This window comes from Eschrichtius robustus, chromosome 9 (genome assembly GCF_028021215.1).
Source record: "Eschrichtius robustus isolate mEscRob2 chromosome 9, mEscRob2.pri, whole genome shotgun sequence".
Taxonomy (NCBI): Eukaryota; Metazoa; Chordata; class Mammalia; order Artiodactyla; family Eschrichtiidae; genus Eschrichtius; species Eschrichtius robustus.
This window is the reverse complement of record NC_090832.1, coordinates 56,921,657-56,939,558: the sequence shown is the minus strand read 5'-3', so window position 1 is coordinate 56,939,558 and position 17,902 is coordinate 56,921,657. Positions and strand designations below refer to the sequence as shown.

Below are 17,902 nucleotides of genomic sequence, written 5' to 3'. Positions count from 1 at the left end.
GTTTGTTCTTTATTCACACAACATAACCTCAAGCATAAAGCATAAATTAGTGTGGTTACATTTCAAATCTACAATTTAAGAATAAAGTAACAGGGAAATGGATATGGATATCAGAGAAATGGGGATATGAGGCAGTTTTTCTCTACTTCAAGCTTTGGGTTTGTTAACAGAGAGAAAATCCATTAGCAAAATATAAAGCATGATCCTCCCTTCCTCATTTGACAGATGAAGAAAGTGCTTATCAAGAGTACACAGACATTCAACATTTCATTCCCAGTGCTTTCATATGAGGTACCTATTCCGTAATTAAACCAGGTATCTTTCTTAGCAAATCTTATTCTAAACTTCATAGGATTTCTAAACATCAATCAGTAAAACATACATACACTTGCCTCTAAGTCTTTGAGGAGGCTTGCAAAACAAAGGGAGTTTCAAAAGTTGCTGTGAGCCAGGGAGGGGAGGATTTTTATAAAATTACCTATGAAATTATACGTGACACACAAAATGATATTCAGCAATAAGTAAAAGTTCTGATTTATTATTGTTTGTAGGCTATACTGTAGCGTCGCATACTTTCTACTATATCAATGTGTAAATCCTCATATTGTTTCATATTTCATGAAACAATATGAGGATTTTCAGAATACATATTTATAGTGAGAAATTATACAGCATATAGTGTCTCCTAACTAGTTATATTTCAAGTCATAGTTTGTGCACTGTGAGTGTTATAAGGGATGGTATACATTTCTTTTTGTGAACACTGATTTTCTCTGATCCATATGATATAGATAATGTATGTAAAAACAATGAAACAAATTTATTTAAGAATAACCCTGAATGGACAATCCAAAAAATAAGAAGAAGAAGAACAATATTATTATAGTGGGTGCTGTGGTGCATTGATGGGATTCCCCTTCAGGACACAGGCACTTACTCCCTCAGCTGACTGCTCACAAATTGGTCCCTCCCCAGCAATTCCCCGGGAAATGCCTAGTTCATTTGAGGTACAGAGGACAGTCCCCCTTCCACATTTTAGGGCAACTCTGAATGTAACCAATGGAACTGATTATTTGATACATACATACATACATCTAATTTCTACACTGGTTACACACCTGACAATATATTGATATAGTTTTGACTTTAAACAGCCAAATTTGTTTTATTTTTAACTTTTTAAAATTTACTCATGTATTTACCATTTCTGCTACTGTTCATTTCTTTTAGTATATCCAAATTTCTATCTGGTGTGTCCTTTTCATTTTATTGAATAACTTTCAGTCACATTTCTTTCAGTGCAGGTTTACTGACAATCTTTTTTTCAACACTTTTTCTCGAAAAATGTTTATTTTGGGCTTCATTTTATTATAACTTTATTAAATTTTAATTGATGTATAATAAACTGCACATGTTTAAATTGTATGATTTGACCAATTTTGACATTCATATAGAGACGGGAAACCATCACCACAATCAATACAGTAAACATTTCTATCATCCCCCCAAAGTTTCCTTGTGCTTTTTTTCAATTCCTGCACAGCTCTCTGATAATCTCTGAATTACTTATTACTACATTTTAGCTTGCATTTTCTAGAATTTGATAGAAATAGAATTATACGTGGGTCCTATTGTTTGCTTGGCTTATTTTACTCAGCATAATGATTTTTAGATTTGTTTAGACTGTTATCAGTAGTCTGTTCCTTTTTTTTTTTTCTGAAAAAGTTTTATTGTGCACAGCGGGAGAAGGCTCACTCCTTCTTGGCTGCTGCCTTCCTCATGGCAGCCGGGACATTGCTCAGCTTCTCTCTCTTCCTCTTGGCACGGATGTGTGTCCCCACCCTTTTCTTGATGAACTTGAGGGCCCTCTTGTCCTTGGAGACCTTGAGCAGCCATGGCCCGCCGCTCATAAGGGGTGAAGCAGCACACCTCCCGGATCATGTCCCGCACGAACTTGGTGTGCTTGGTGAGGCACCCGCGGCGGTGGCTGTGCCTTGGCTTGCTCACTTCTTGGTCACTTTGTGGCCCTTGTTGAGGCCCACAGCCATGGGGTAGCACAGAGCTATGGCTGCTGCTCTTCAATGGCTGCCAGGGTGGAAAAGCCAGTAGTCTGTTCCTTTTTATTGCTGAGTAGCATTCCATTATATAGATATTCCACAGTTGACAAACAGATACCGGTGGGTGAAAAGCAAGAGAATCTTAGGACATCTTTTTTTTTTAATTAATTAATTTACTTATTTTAACATCTTTATTGGAGTATAATTGCTTTATAATGGTGTGTTAGTTTCTGCTTTATAACAAAGTGAATCAGCTATAAGTATACATATAACCCCATATCTCCTCTCTCTTGCATCTCCCTCCCACCCTCCTTATCCCACCCCTCTAGGTGGTCACAAAGCACCGAGCTGAGCTGATCTCCCTGTGCTATGTGGCTGCTTCCCACTAGCTATCAATTTTGCATTTGGTAGTGTATATATGTCCATGCCACTCTCTCACTTTGTCCCAGCTTACCCTTCCCCCTCCCCATGTCCTCAAGTCCATTCTCTAATAGGTCTGCATCTTTATTCCCATCCTGCCCCTAGGTTCTTCATAGCCATTTTCTGTTTCTTTTTAGATTCGCTATATATGTGTTAGTATACGTTATTTGTTTTTCTCTTTCTGACTTACTTCAGTCTGTATGACAGACTCTAGGTCCATCCACCTCCATACAGATAACTCAATTTCGTTTCTTTTTATGGCTGAGTAATATTCCATTGTATATATGTGCCACATCTTCTTTATCTATTCATCTGTTGATGGACACTTAGGTTGCTTCCATGTCCTGGCTATTGTAAATAGAGCTGCAATGAACATTGTGTTACATGATTTTGAATTATGGTTTTCTCAGAGTATATGCCCAGTAGTGGGATTGCTAGGTTGTATGGTAGTTCTATTTTTAGTTTTTTAAGGAACCTCCATACTGTTCTCCATAGTGGCTGTATCAATTTACATTCCCACCAACAGTGCAAGAGGGTTCCCTTTTCTCCACACCCTCTCCAGCATTTATTGTTTGTATATTTTTGGATGATGGCCATTCTGACTGGTGTGAGGTGATACCTCATTGTAGTTTTGATTTGCATTTCTCTAATGATTAGTGATGTTGAGCATCCTTTCATGTGTTTCTTGGCAATCTGTATATCTTCTTTGGAGAACTGTCTATTTAGGTCTTCTGCCCATTTTTGGATTGGGTTGTTTGTTTTTTTGATATAGAGCTGCATGCATTGCTTGTACGTTTTAGAGATTAATTCTTTGTCAGTTGCTTCATTTGCAAATACTTTCTCCCATTCTGAGGGTTGTCTTTTTGTCTTGTTTATGGTTTCCTTTGCTGTGCAAAAGCTTTTAAGTTTCATAGGTCCCATTTGTTTATTTTTGTTTTTATTTCCTTTTCTCTAGGAGGTGGGTCAAAAAGGATATTGCTGTGATTTATGTCATAGAGTGTTCTGCCTATGTTTTCCTCTAAGAGTTTTATAGTGTCTTGCCTTACATTTAGGTCTTTAATCCATTTTGAGTTTATTTTTGTGTATGGTGTTAGGGAGTGTTCTAATTTCATTCTTTTACATGTAGCTGTTCAGTTTTCCAAGCACCACTTTTTCTTTTTTAACATCTTTATTGGAGTATAATTGCTTTACAATGGTGTGTTAGTTTCTGCTTTATAACAAAGTGAATCAGCTATACATATACATATATCCCCATATCTCTTCCCTGTTGCGTCTCCCTCCCTCCCACCCTCCCTATCCTACCCCTCTAGGTGGTCACAAAGCACTGAGCTGATCTCTCTGTCCCAGCACCACTTATTGAAGAGGCTTTCTTTTCTCCATTGTATATTCCTTCCTACTTTATCAAAGATAAGGTGACCATATGTTCATGGGTTTATCTCTGTGCTTTCTCTCCTGTTCCCTTGATCTATATTGGCTCCAGGGTCTTGCCACTGGTATGCACACAGCAGTGAAGGTCAGTGACAGGAGCCAGGCAAATGACAGGAAGTGCACAGCTGTAGAGGCTATTCCCCAGTGCAAGCACAGCAGTGTAGGTCAGCCACAGGGGTCTAGAATGGCATCTTTCACTTGTGCAGCCACAGAGGCTGGGGCTGGCTGCCAGTATGGGTCCTGGGCTCCAGCATGAGGTGAGGGGAGAGAGTGAGGAGGAACTGAGGTGGCTAGTGTCTGCAAACACAAAATCTCACTGGGGAAAACCTCAGTGTTAAAATCTCCAAGAGTTTCCACGATGGCTATACTGGCCCTTGGTTTCTTAGGCAGTGAGAGGAGGCCATTGGGAACTGCAGTTACTCCTGCTGGTGGCTGATACTATTTGACCCTGCCCTTCTTTTCTTCCTTATTCCAAGTCATCTTTATTATATCTCAGCTTTGCAGTTTCTGGGTGAAGTAAAAGTTGAAGCAAGTTCTTTGTACAGTGCCCCCAAAAGCTACAGATGTTTGTTGCTCACCCCACTCTCGCTTTCCTGGATTGGGGAACTCTTTCGAGCCATGGAGTTCCCTCTTGGCATTGAGCAGTACTGGCCTGGGTAAAGAAATGATGCAGGCAAAATGAAGCTGTTCTTCTTTTCCTTTTAGTGCAATTATTCTCAGTTTTTTTGTTCCACTGTGTTGCTGAAGTTTCTTAATTGGACTCCTGAGCACTCCTGGAGCTATTTCTGTTCATATATAGCTGTCTAATTGTTGATCTTTGTGCAGGGATGGAGGCTGGGGTCTTCTATCTTTGGTGATATTCTCAAAAAATGATCTTCTTATTCATAAATGAAAATACGGCTGGGCATTCCAATTATTTTCATTTAATACAAAATAGTTCTCATTTAGAGTACTACATTTTATAATATTTTATAAACATTCCTACTCAAACTACAAAAGCACACAAGGAGGAACACAACCTAACATAATAAAACAGCATAATTCTGTACTTTAGAGTCTCTAAAATATACATTAAACTAGATAAAAAGTTTAAAGTTCTCCTACTTCACAATCGTTATGAAATCTCATCATTGTCTGAATCTTAAACAGATAGCAGCCAGCCATTATGTAGCATATGGGATTGCTATGGAAGTCCATATGCTTTGTAACAGTTGGTGTTCAAATGAAAATGTGTGAAGTCAAATAAAAATGTGCCCAGACAACAAAACCTAATTACCAGCAGCATCAAACTGCAGGCTTTCTTTCAAACTACCTATATAACTTTTTCTGGTGCTTTATAGATCTTTGGTAAAATCATTTTTGACAGACTTATAGATTATAATAATATAACCTTTTTTGAAAAACTAAAATTAAAGATTATAAGTATAACTTTTATTCTAGTTTTAATCAACTGATTAATAAAGATGATAGTTTCCTTCTTCTCTAAAAACTATCCAAAAGCCAAAAGCAACAAGATAAATACAAAAAAAAAAAAAAAAAAGAGCCATCATCTGTGAGACTAGGAGATATCTGTATTTCAAATGCATGCGTGTATTTATGTGTACATTTATGTATCTTTGCAAGTATGCGTGTAGTTCAAGACTGTGGGAAGACAGAGGGAATATTCATCGCTAAATACATAAATTAAGTCAAACAAAAACATTATTCTTTAAATTAATAGCAGAATCCGAAATTAAAATCTAATACTACCTCTTTGGAAACATGAAAACATATATGCAGGCTAGATAGCTATATTTCCTGAATCAGATTTTGGTATCAATTCTTGAGAAGCAGGAAAGGCAGGGTTATACAGGGAATCTTATAAACAAAAAATATATGTATTTTCAAGAAGCTTCTGACTGGAGAGGAGTGAAGATGAAGAGACATTCTCCATTGTGACTTGTCTTTGTGAGTAATATATGCTGACCATGAAGACATAAAACTTAAAAGAGCCCACACTAAAGAGTAGGTCAGAAGAAGAAATTCTTTCATTCTGGAAGTTATCTTTATTCCTATTCAGATATGAATATCCAGAAAATAATTTGTTCAGAAATCATTAATATCCTTGCAATAAAATAGGAATTAGTTATAATAATACATGCATTACAAGATAAAAGAAGAGGAAAAAATCATGGCAGTGGAAGAATATAAGTAAATGTGGCATAGGGGAAATGAAAATTGTGACTTAATATATTGCCATCAATTAAAAAATTATTGAAACAATCTCCTTTATAAAATAAGGTTGTAAAGATGAAATAGAATATTCTGAAAAGTGTGTGTGTGTGTGTGTGTGTGTGTTCTGTGTGTGTGTGAGTGTGTGAGAGAGAGAGAGGACTGTGAGATGGCAGAGTTGCAAAAAAAAGATGCCTACAAAGAATGAAAGCAAAGTTGAAAGCTGCACAGGGACTTCCTAGTGGCACAGTGGTTAAGAATCCCCCTGCCAATGCACGGGACACGGGTTCGAGCTCTGGTCCAGGAAGACCCCACATGCCATGGAGCAACTAATCCTGTGCACCACAACTACTGAGCCTGCACTCTAGAGCCCATGAGCCACAACTACTGAGCCCACGTGCCACAACTACTGAAGCCTGCACGCCTAGAGCCCATGCTCCACAACAAAGAGTAGCCACCGCAACGAGAAGCCCACATCAGGTATATAAATTCTCCATACTAATATGTATATTTTTCAAGGAAATAAAGTGTGATGAACATTAGTTAGAGCCAATTTAAATATTAAACTTCCTGGTATTTCACAATGGAAGAGAAATGTTTTCATGCACCCATGAAATGTGCATATAACATTGATCATTATTTAGACTACAATGAAAATCTTCATAAATTACAAAAAAATGTTTTAAAATTACAGATAATACTCATGTCATAATGATATCAGATATGAAATTAATCTAGGTGAAAAAGGGGACTTCCCTGGCGGTCCAGTGGTTAAGACTTCACCTTCCAATGCAAGGGGTGGGGTTTGGCTGGTCGGGGAGCTAAGATCCCACATGCCTTGTGGCCAAAACACCAAAACATAAAACAGAAACAATATTGCAAGAAATTCAATAAAGACTTTAAAAAAAATCTAGGTGGAAAAAATGCTGGAAGTTGAAAAACCTAACACCTAGAAATTAAATATGTTAATTAACACACACAAAAAAATACATTCTAAGTTTCAAGATAAACTTAGATCTCAAATAGCAGAATATATACGGAAAAGAAAAAGAAAGGGAAAAAATGTAACCAGAACCTTTAAATGTATCATTTAAAGCTTGTGTTTCCTTATTTATTTTCATTTTGGATGATCTGTCCATTGGTGAATGTGGGGTGTTAAAGTCCACTATTATTATTGTGTTACTGTCCATTTCCCCTTTTATGGCTGTTAGCATTTGCCTTATGTATTGAGGTGCTCCTATGTTGGGTGCATAAACATTTACAATTGTTATATCTTCTTCTTAGATTGATCCCTTGATCATTATGTAGTGACCTTGTCTCTTGTAATAGTCTTTATTTTAAAATCTATTTTGTCTGATATGAGAATTGCTACTCCAGCTTTCTTTTGATTTCCATTTGCATGGAATATCTTTTTCCATCCCCTCACTTTCAGTCTGTATGTGTCCCTAGGTCTGAAGTGGGTCTCTGTAGACAGCATATATACGGGTCTTTTTTTTGTATCCATTCAGCCAGAATATGTCTGTCTTTTGTTTGGAGCATTTAATCCATTTACATTTAAGGTAGTTATCAATATGTATGTTCCTATTACCGTTTTCTTAATTGTTTTGGGTTTGTTATTGCAGGTCTTTTCCTTCTCTTGTGTTTCCTGCCTAAAGAAGTTCCTTTAGCATTTGTTGTAAAAATGTTTTGGTGGTGTTTAATTCTCTTAGTTTTTGCTTGTCTGTAAAGGTTTTAATTTCTCTGTCGAATCTGAATGAGATCCTTGCTGGGTAGAGTAATCATGGTTGTAGGTTTTTCCCTTTCATCACTTTAAATATGTCCTGCCACTCTCTTCTGGCCTGCAGAGTTTCTGCTGAAAGATCAGCTGTTAACCTTATGGGGATTCCCTTGTATGTTATTTGCTGTTTTTCCTTTGCTGATTTTAATACTTTTTCTTTGTATTTAATTTTTGATAGTTTGATTAATCTGTGTGTTAGCGTGTTTCTCCTTGGATTTATCCTGTATGGGGCTCTCTGTGCTTCCTGGACTTGATTGACTATTTCCTTTCCCACATTAGGGAAGTCTTCAACTATAATCTCTTCAAATATTTTCTCAGTCCCTTTCTTTTTCTCTTCTTCTTCTTGGACCCCTATAATTCGAATGTTGGTGTGCTTAATGTTCTTCCAAATGTCTCTGAGACTGTCCTCAATTCTTTTCATTCTTTTTTCTTTATTCTGCTCTGTGGTAGTTATTTCCACTATTTTACCATACAGGTCACTTATCTGTTCTTCTGCCTCAGTTATTTTGTTATTGATTCCTTCTAGAGAATTTTTAATTTCATTTATTGTGTTGTTCATCATTGTTTGTTTGCTCTTAATTCTTCTAGGTCCTTGTTAAACGTTTCTTATATTTGCTCCATTCTATTTCCAAGATTTTGGATCATCTTTAGTATCATTACTCTGAATTCTTTTTCAGGTAGACTTCCTATTTCCTCTTCATTTGTTTGGTCTGATGGGTTTTTACCTTGCTCCTTCATCTGCTGTGTGTTTTTCTGTCTTCTCATTTTGCTTATCTTACTGTGTTTGGGGTCTCCTTTTCGCAGGCTGCAGGTTCATAGTTCCCATTGTTTTTGGTGTCTGTCCCCAGTGGCTAAGGTTGGTTCAGTGTGTTGTGTAGGCTTCCTGGTGGAAGGGACTGGTGCCTGTGTTCTGGTGGATGAGGCTGGATCTTGTCTTTCTGGTGGGCAGGACCGCATCTGGTGGTGTGTTTTGGGGTGTCTGTGGTCTTATTATGATTTTAGGCAGCCTCTCTGCTAATGGGTGGGGTTGTGTTCCTGTCTTGCTAGTTGTTTGGCATAGGGTGTCCAGCACTGTAGCTTGCTGGTCGTTGAGTGGAGCTGGGTCTTAGCATTGAGATGGAGATCTCTGGGAGAGCTTTCGCCATTTGATATTATGTGGAGCTGGGAGGTCTCTGGTGGACCAATGTCCCGAACTCGGCCTTCCCACCTCAAAGGCTCAGGTCTGACACCCGTCCAGAGCACCAACACCCTGTCAGCCACACAGTTCAGAAGAAAAGGGAGAAAAAAATGAAAGAAAGAAAGAAAAAAATATAAAGTTATTAAAATTAAAAAAATTATTAAAAATTTTAAAAAGTAAAAAGAAAAAAAACAACAACACAAAAAAACTGTCAGACAGAACCCTAGGACAAATGGTAAAAGCAAAGCTATACAGACAAAATCACACAAAGAAGCATACACATACACACTCACAAAAAGAGAAAAAGGAAATATATATATATATTTTTTTTTTAAAAAAAAGGAAGAGAACAACCAAATCAATAAACAAATCTACCAATGATAATAAACTCTAAATACTAAACTAAGATAAACATAAGATCAGAAACAAATTATATGCAGAAAGCAAACCCCAAGTCTACAGTTGCTCCCAAGTCCACCTCCTCAATTTGGGATGATTCGTTGTCTATTCAGGTATTCCACAGGTGCAGGTACATCAAGTTGATTGTGGAGATTTAATCCGCTGCTCCTGAGGCTGCTGGGAGAGATTTCCCTTTCTCTTCTTTGTTCGCACAGCTCCTGGGGTTCAGCTTTGGATTTGGCCCCGCCTCTGCGTGTAGGTCGCCTGAGGGCGTCTGTTCTTTGGTCAGACAGGAGAGGGTTAAAGGAGCAGCAGCTTCGGGGGCTCTGGCTCACTCAGGCCGGGGGAGGGAGGGGTACGGATGTGAGGCGAGGCTGCAGGCAGCAGAGGCCGGCGTGACGTTGTGCCGGCGTGACGTTGCCCCAGCGTGAGGCACGCTGTGTGTCTCCCGGGGAAGTTGTCCCTGGATCACGGGACCCTGGCAGTGGCGGGCTGCACAGGCTCCAGGAGGGGCGGTGTGGAGAGTGACCTGTGCTCGCACACAGGCTTCTTGGTGGCGGCAGCAGCAGCCTTAGCGTCCCATGTCCGTCTCTGGGGTCCGCGCTGATAGCCGTGGCTCACGCCCGTCTCTGGAGCTCCTTTAAGCGGCGCTCTTAATCACCTCTCCTCGCGCACCAGGAAACAAGGAGGGAAGAAAAAGTCTCTTGCCTCTTCGGCAGCTCCAGACTTTTCCCGGACTCCCTCCCGGCTAGCTCCAGTGCACTAACCCCTTCAGGCTGTGTTCATGCCGCCAATCCCAGTCCTCTCCCTGGGATCCAACCTCCGATGCCCGAGCCTCAGCTCCAAGCCCCCGCCCGCCCCGGCGGGTGAGCAGACAAGCCTCTCGGGCTGGTGAGTGCTGCTCGGCGCCGAGCCTCTGTGCGGGAATCTCTCCGCTTTGCCCTCTGCACCCCTTTTTCTGCGCTCTCCTCCGTGGCTCCGAAGCTTCCCCCCGCCACCCTCCTTCTCTGCCAGTGAAGGGCTTTCCTAGTGTGTGGAAACTTTTTCTCCTTCACAACTCCTTCCCATTGGTGCAGGTCCCGTCCCTATTCTTTGTCTCTGTTTTTTCTTCTTTCTTTTGCCCTACCCAGCCAGGTACGTGGGGAGTTTCTTGCCTTTTGTGAGGTCTGAGGTCTTCTGCCAGCGTTCATTAGGTGTTCTGTAGGAGTTGTTCCACGTGGAGATGTATTTCTGATGTATTTGTGGGGAGGAAGGTGATCTCCACATCTTACTCCTCCGCCATCTTGAAGGTCTCCCACTAGGGCAAAGTTCTGACTAGGGTGCTGTTGAACATAACAAAATGCAACAACTAGACCAGAATCTATGAACTTTTTGAGAAAATAGCATTGCCAATACTCACCAGACTGAAAATGCTTTAATTGTACAAGAAATAAAATAAGGGTCTCTTACTCTACTCGAGCAGGAGACATGCTGTCCTTCAGGAATGGCCTAATCCTCAGCCTCCAATAATAGATGATAGGTAAGTAGGTACATAGATAGATAAACATTTATTGTAGAATTTTTGTAATATGAAAATATTGGAAACAAACTGGTTAAATAAAATATGGGGTATGGTTCAATATTGAATGTTAGGAGTGGCTGAAAAAATGAGACATCTCTATAAGAAAGGACATACAAATTTACCAAAATAAAATTTTCAATAAGAAATCAAGATGCCATATTTGTGTGCTAAATGTAATTCCTTGCTTTCTTCTGTAAACTGCTCCTGAAAATATGTTGCATAGCAAATTTTCAAATAACATGAGCCTGTAACCCATGATTAATGAGTAAATAATAATGTACTATAGCACATTCAAAAATTACATTAATACATTTCTTACTTTTGAAATCCATTTCACTTCATTCTTTTTGATCTATATACATATATCATTAAACTGTGAGCCTGTAGTATATTATATAAACTTTTCATCTACAAAAACAGTGATTTAAACCCAAAAGAGTTCTTGATAAATCAAAGTTGAGTTAACAATTCAATTTTAGTATTTGAACGAGGCCAACGTGACTAAATCTCATCTTTTTATTCCCCCACAGCCTATTACTCTCATGGGTTTAGAAGAGTAAGCTTTTAGCCTGAGACAGCTATTAAATAATCCAAAATAGATATACTGCTACACAGACATTAGAATTTTATGCTACTACTAATATTTTTTATGCTAGGGATATGACCTCATCCCCATGTAGATACCAAATTTTTCAACCTAAATAAAAATGTTGAAAAATCTTATCAGGCCCATGATTATGGGGTGTCTTCCTTCCTTCATCTAGTTAATGAACAAGTATAATCATTGTGCTAGCAAACCTGTTTCCCTTTATCATTTACCCACAACTATACTGATTTCCAGACTCATTTTAGTAAAATGCAGGAACAAGTTGGAATTCTAGATGATCCAGTGAGTATAAGCAGAAATCATGTATGCCACTTCATAAGATTCTCCTATGTGTGATCTTTATACTATTTTTTTTCCCACTATCTTCATGCAGAGCAGCATGGGAAACTTAGAAGGCACTTCTTGAAATGGCAGAACTACAAAATCAAGGGAGCTGGATGCTCAAATGATTGCTTGCAGGAGGGACAGTCACGGATACAGAACACCAATTTTGGACTTCATTTGAGTGAGTGATAAACTTTTATCATTTTTGATTGATTATACGTTTTGAGGCTTGTTTGTTACAGTTGCCAGCTTGAACTAAACCATCATTGAATTGGGAAGCATACAAATCCATGTGATAGAATTCTGTTCTTTGGTTTTATTCCTTACTAACTGACATGCAATTACAAATTAATAGCAGTATCTGAAGCTGGCAGTTAGATAACCAGTAGAGTCTTTTATTTGAATTACCTTCAGAATTTTCTTTTTTAGTCTACAACCACAGAAGAGTTATTATTTCCTGTAAAGTGTTCTGTTATGCTGTGACTTTAGAGACAAGTTTTAACATGCCACTGTTTTTGTCTATTAAGACAAGAAGGTGTTATTTCATACCCAAGCTCAGGGATAAAGTTTAGATAACATTTGGAGGAAAAAGTTATAGAATTTTAAATGATTAAAAATGGGTCAGTGGAAGAAATGTGTTTAGTCTCATTTAGAGTTTCAGAACTCTTATATACTAACTGAAATATGTAGTTCTCACTTTTAATAGGCAAATCTGTTATTTCCTTCCTCTTTTCTCAAAGTTTTTATGTAACCCCCATACCAAACTCAAGTCATGTGATTCAGGATGAGTAGAGACCATACCCAATAACAGAAAAACAGTTGCAAACAATATGCATAACAATAACAGCTAATTAGTTTTCTTTTTAAAAAGCACTCATATATATATGCCTGGCATACTCCGTATAGCAACTTGAGATTAGGCATTATTACTGTCACTAAACTAACTGTCCAAGGTAAGCTGCAGAGCAAAGTTTTGTACTGAGGTAGTTTTGTACTAGATCTTTTCAACTTTGCAGTGAACTGGCCATTCAGAATAATGTGGTTCCTCTTCACCATAATTTAGTTATTTATTTGGGTGGTTTTTGTCATACTTTTGGATCTCAGGACACTTTTACACAATAACTGGTGTGGACCCCAAATAGCTTTTGTTTATTTGGCTCATATCTATCAAGATGTATCATATTAGAAGATAACACTTAAAAAACAGATGTTTCATAATTCATTTAAAATAGCAAAAGAAATTATTAATGGAAATGGAAATATCTTATTTTTTATAAAAATCCTATATTTTCCAAAACAAAAATTAATGATTAAGGTGGCAATCTTTTATAATGCTTCAAATCTCTTTAATACCTAGTTTATTAGAACACAGCAGGATTCTCAAATCTGCTTCTGTATTCAGTCTGTTGGAATATGTTGTTTTGTGTATGAAGAAAACCTGGCCTCACTCAAAAATGCACTTAGAAAAGGGAGGCACATTTATTAGTTTTCAGATGGTTGTGACATTCTTCTTGTATACTACACCATAATTTGATAAGTGATATTTCCTTAAAAGTTAGTTGCAAAATGAAATCAGAAGCCATATCAATGACAATTTTGTAATCTGTTATATTATAATCCATTGGTCTGTTTTGCACCTTGAATTGATCTTTTACTCATGTGTGATTTTGTAACATTGTATTTTTGTCAGTTGGAAAATATTAGTTCTTGCATTTATGTAGATCTGCCAAAGTTGATATATTTTATGGTAAATAATCAAAAAAACCCATTAATTAACATTACCATCAGTTTTGTCAGTATAGTCCTTAAGTATCCAGAGCTCTTAAGTTCATTGTAGCAGTTTTTCAAAATTTTTCAACTCAAGTTTTACCTTGGCAAAAACCTACCATCATCATTTGTTTTCCTTAAAGTAACCATTTATTTGGAAGAAAATTATTGTATAATACCCAATTCTGAATAATAAGTGTTTTCTTCTGTCAGTAATTCTTTAAATTAAAAATAATATTTCATGAGAAAGGCAGCTGTTTCTTTTCCCAACTAAAGCAATCACAGTAGTACTTTTCCTGCAGACACCACGGCATTTTGGCATGCAGCAGAAGTGCTATATGCAAACTTCTCATTACATGAAACAATATTTTAATACGTCTGTCCATTTTTGCATCTAAAAAAAAAATCTCCTAATTCCTGGATATATAATGGAATATTACTCAGCCATAGAAAAGAGTGAAATTCTGCCATTTGCAACAACATGGACAGACCTAAAGAGTATTTTTCTTAGTGAAATAATTCAGACAGAGAAAGATATATACTCTGTTATCACTTATATGTGGAAACTTAAAAATAAAACAAACAAATATATGTAACAAAACAGAAACAGACTCACAGATACAGAGATCAAACTAGTGTTTAACAGTGGTAAGAGGGAAGGGAGTGAGGTGAGAGTGAGGTACTAAACTAATAGACACAAACTACTATGTATAAAATAAATAAGCAACAAGCATATATCGTACAGCAGAGAGAAATATAGCCATTATTTTGTAATAACTTTAAATGGATTACAATCGATAAAAATATTGAATATTGTACACCTGAAAATGATATAATATTGTAGATCAACTATACTTTATTAAAAATACTTTCACAGAAGGTAAAAAAGAAAAATATTTAAATAACACAAATAGTCAAAGAAATACAAAATGACATAAAACTGGTAAAATGTTTTAACTTAATTTTTAAAAATTTAAACATAGTTACATGTTTGTCAAGGGTGGAAGATTAATAAATATATATTAAGAATATAGAACTATACAACATTTCTTTTCCTTACATTACACATTGAGACATAATTGACATGGACAGAGATTTACTTATAGGTGTGTAAAATTTCAAAATATCTCCTATATATTAAGATGTATAATACTTATGTGTATAACCATTTAACCGTAAATAAATAATTATATGTTTATTGCCAAAAATAAAACTACAATATTATCAAAAATCAAAATTATTAAAATTAATTACCTTCCCTTTTTTCATGTTTTATCTTTTCCTTTGCTTTTTTGACACTTTCCATCTCCAATTACTTTTTTTTTTAATATATTTATTTTATTTTTATTTTACTTTTGGCTGCATTGGGTCTTTGTTGCTGCATGCAGGCCCTCTCTAGTTGCAGCGAGTGGGGGCCACTCTTCTTTGCAGTGCGTGGGCTTCTCATTGTGGTGGCCTCTCTTGTTGCGGAGCACAGGCTTTAGGCGCATGGGCTTCAGTAGTTGTGGCTCATGGGTTCCAGAGCGCAGGCTCAGTAGTTGTGGTGCATGGGCCCAGTTGCTCCACGGCATGTGGGATCTTCCCAGACCAGGGCTCGAACTTGTGTCCCCTGAATTGGCAGACGGATTCCCAACCACTGTGCCACGGGGGAAGCCTTCTCACATCACTTTTATGTTCTGTAGGTTTGGTAAGTTTCCCATGACTATGGTTTTGAGAAAATCATTTGGTCTCAAACTGTTGTCTCTGCCATGAGTTTTCAGAAGCTTATCTTCAAAGTAAAAAGATCATATTCAAATAATTTGTCATCTATTCTGTGTAGTGACATCTTTTCTTGTGGCATGCAGTTTGGAATTCCTTACACACACTTTAAGGGGAGGACTTTAAGTTAGAAAACAGAAAAAATTGGTTTAATGTTTCAGATATTGCCTATTTTACTGGTTACAACAAAATCCAAGTCGTAATGCTCTAATTTGGCATTAAATTCAACTGGGATTTCAAGCATCTGCTACAAAGTCATTTTACAATTATGTCATTTTTATAAAAAATAAAGAAAATTCTATCAATTAATATGCTATCAAAATCTTTGTCTTAAGATCTAAAAGGTCTTGGGACACCTGGATAACAATATAAAGAAGCAAGTAGACTCATATTTCATACTTTTTTCATAAATACGTAGTCTAGACAAAAAGAAGTGTAAATATTCACTAGAAAATAAATCAACTTTTAATATAATAGAAAAATAAGAGGGAACACTTACATAGTTGTGATGATAAAGTCTTTGAAGGCTCAAATTCTAGATACCATTAAATTAAATATTAAAAAATTGGTCCATATTTTTAAAAATAAATATTGTTTTAGGGAAAAAGAGTCAGTGCCAACTTAAAATTAAAAAAAAGAAATATTTTCAAAGAACTGAGCCAAAGAAGAAAAAAATTATTTAACTGCTTTTTAGGTAATGATAAAATATTTAGTATTTTATTATTAACATTTATTAAGTGATTCTGTTCTGCCAATCTTTATTCTAAGTGGGTTGAATATGTTAATTCATTTAATCTTTTATAGAGGAGAAAAGTAAGGTACAAAGGGTTAATTCTTATTTCCAAGATCTTAAAATATTGTTTGGAGGTTAATAGAAATAAATTCAAGATTGGATTCTTCTTTGGTAAATTTAAAGAATATTGTGTGTGTGTGTGTGCGTGTGTGTGTGTGTGTGCGTATACATATATATATACATATATGCATATATGTGTGTATATATATATATTTGATTGTAAAGACTCTTACCTGAAGCACTCTTTGAAATAAATAAGTTTAAAAATATATATATATATAAAAGCAATTCACGGAAAAGTATGAACAATTGTTTGAACCATTGTAGTAAGATAAATGTAACAGAATGGCAAGTAGTTGACATTTTCCACATAATCACACATTTTTAAAGAGTCAATAATATTTATTTTAACATTAAAGATACGGCCTAAAAGGAAACTGTCATGGTTATTTTTGGGATCATAAAATGAGGCAACCTTTTAGAAGGCAGTTGATAATTACACTCAAAGTATTTGTAAATGTATATTCCTTTCTCCAGAAATCCTACATCTATAAATATACCCTTCTTATAAAGAGAGAGATAGTAAATGTAAAGTTCTTTGAAGTTGGATGGATATGGAGTCAAGACTAGATAAACATGTTTATTTTTGATAAAAACAGGTAAAGTTGTTTCTCTGTGCCCAGGGGGGGGAAAGAAGAGTAGGTATAGGTATTGACTTTGAGACAGCTAAGACATCTTCCTTCTGGGAAGGCCTTTTCTCTTTTACTTTTTAGAAATTAAGTATAATAGTATGAAAATTTTGCACTGAGAATAATGTCATCTACTTTTAACATGTGTTTGTGTATATGGGTGTATCCATGTGTGTTGTGCATATTTTGCAAAGTCTCAGATACAAACTATGAAAAAAATAATACAAATATGTTAGTAGTGCTATTACCCAAAAGGTTATCACTTTTGCAAAAATCTCTTGTGCCCAATGTTCATTGAACCAAGATAAGAAAATTTCGATGATGATGACTACTTAAGCCTACAGTCTTCAGGGAGTGATTCTGTGTTATGCCTGAATGAAGGGTTAGAGGCAAAGCCATTCGTCTCTGCTGCCCTCTCGGATAAAAACAATAGACTAATATTCACTATGTTACTCATCTCTACCAATGAAGGTTCTTCGAGAACGCTTGCCAGCAGCGAGGAATGTTATCCTCTCTATTAACCATCTTTGATAAAGCGCTGCTTCAGGGCCATAGTAATCATCAGTAAATGATGATCAAGTCTTCCAACTGTACTGAGGTACAAACCCATTAGATACCTTTTATGAAAGAACTGCAGCTGGTTCTCTTTCTGTAAAATTATTAAATATAATGCTTTCATTTTTTAACTAGTTTAATATGGGGTTCAACAAGTATGCAACAATAGCTGTATATCACACATACAGACCATTCCACATCTCTGTTAATTGAGAACTTAGTGTTATATAGAACTTATATTTTGTTGTTGGACTACTTTTGCCACTTAATTGCCATTAAGTAAATTTAACAGTTTGCAATTTGATTTCTCATATTAAAACATGCTTTATACTGTTTCCAAGATACCTATAAAATATAACTATAACTAAAGCATATAAAA

At 36.4% G+C, this 17,902-nt stretch overlaps 1 pseudogene; it reads right to left on the bottom strand.

Annotated features, from left to right (window-relative positions):
- Positions 1-1,751: 1,751 nt before the first annotated feature.
- On the bottom strand, positions 1,752-10,938 carry LOC137769142 (large ribosomal subunit protein eL36 pseudogene; annotated as a pseudogene).
- Between the last annotated feature and the right edge of the window lie 6,964 nt (positions 10,939-17,902).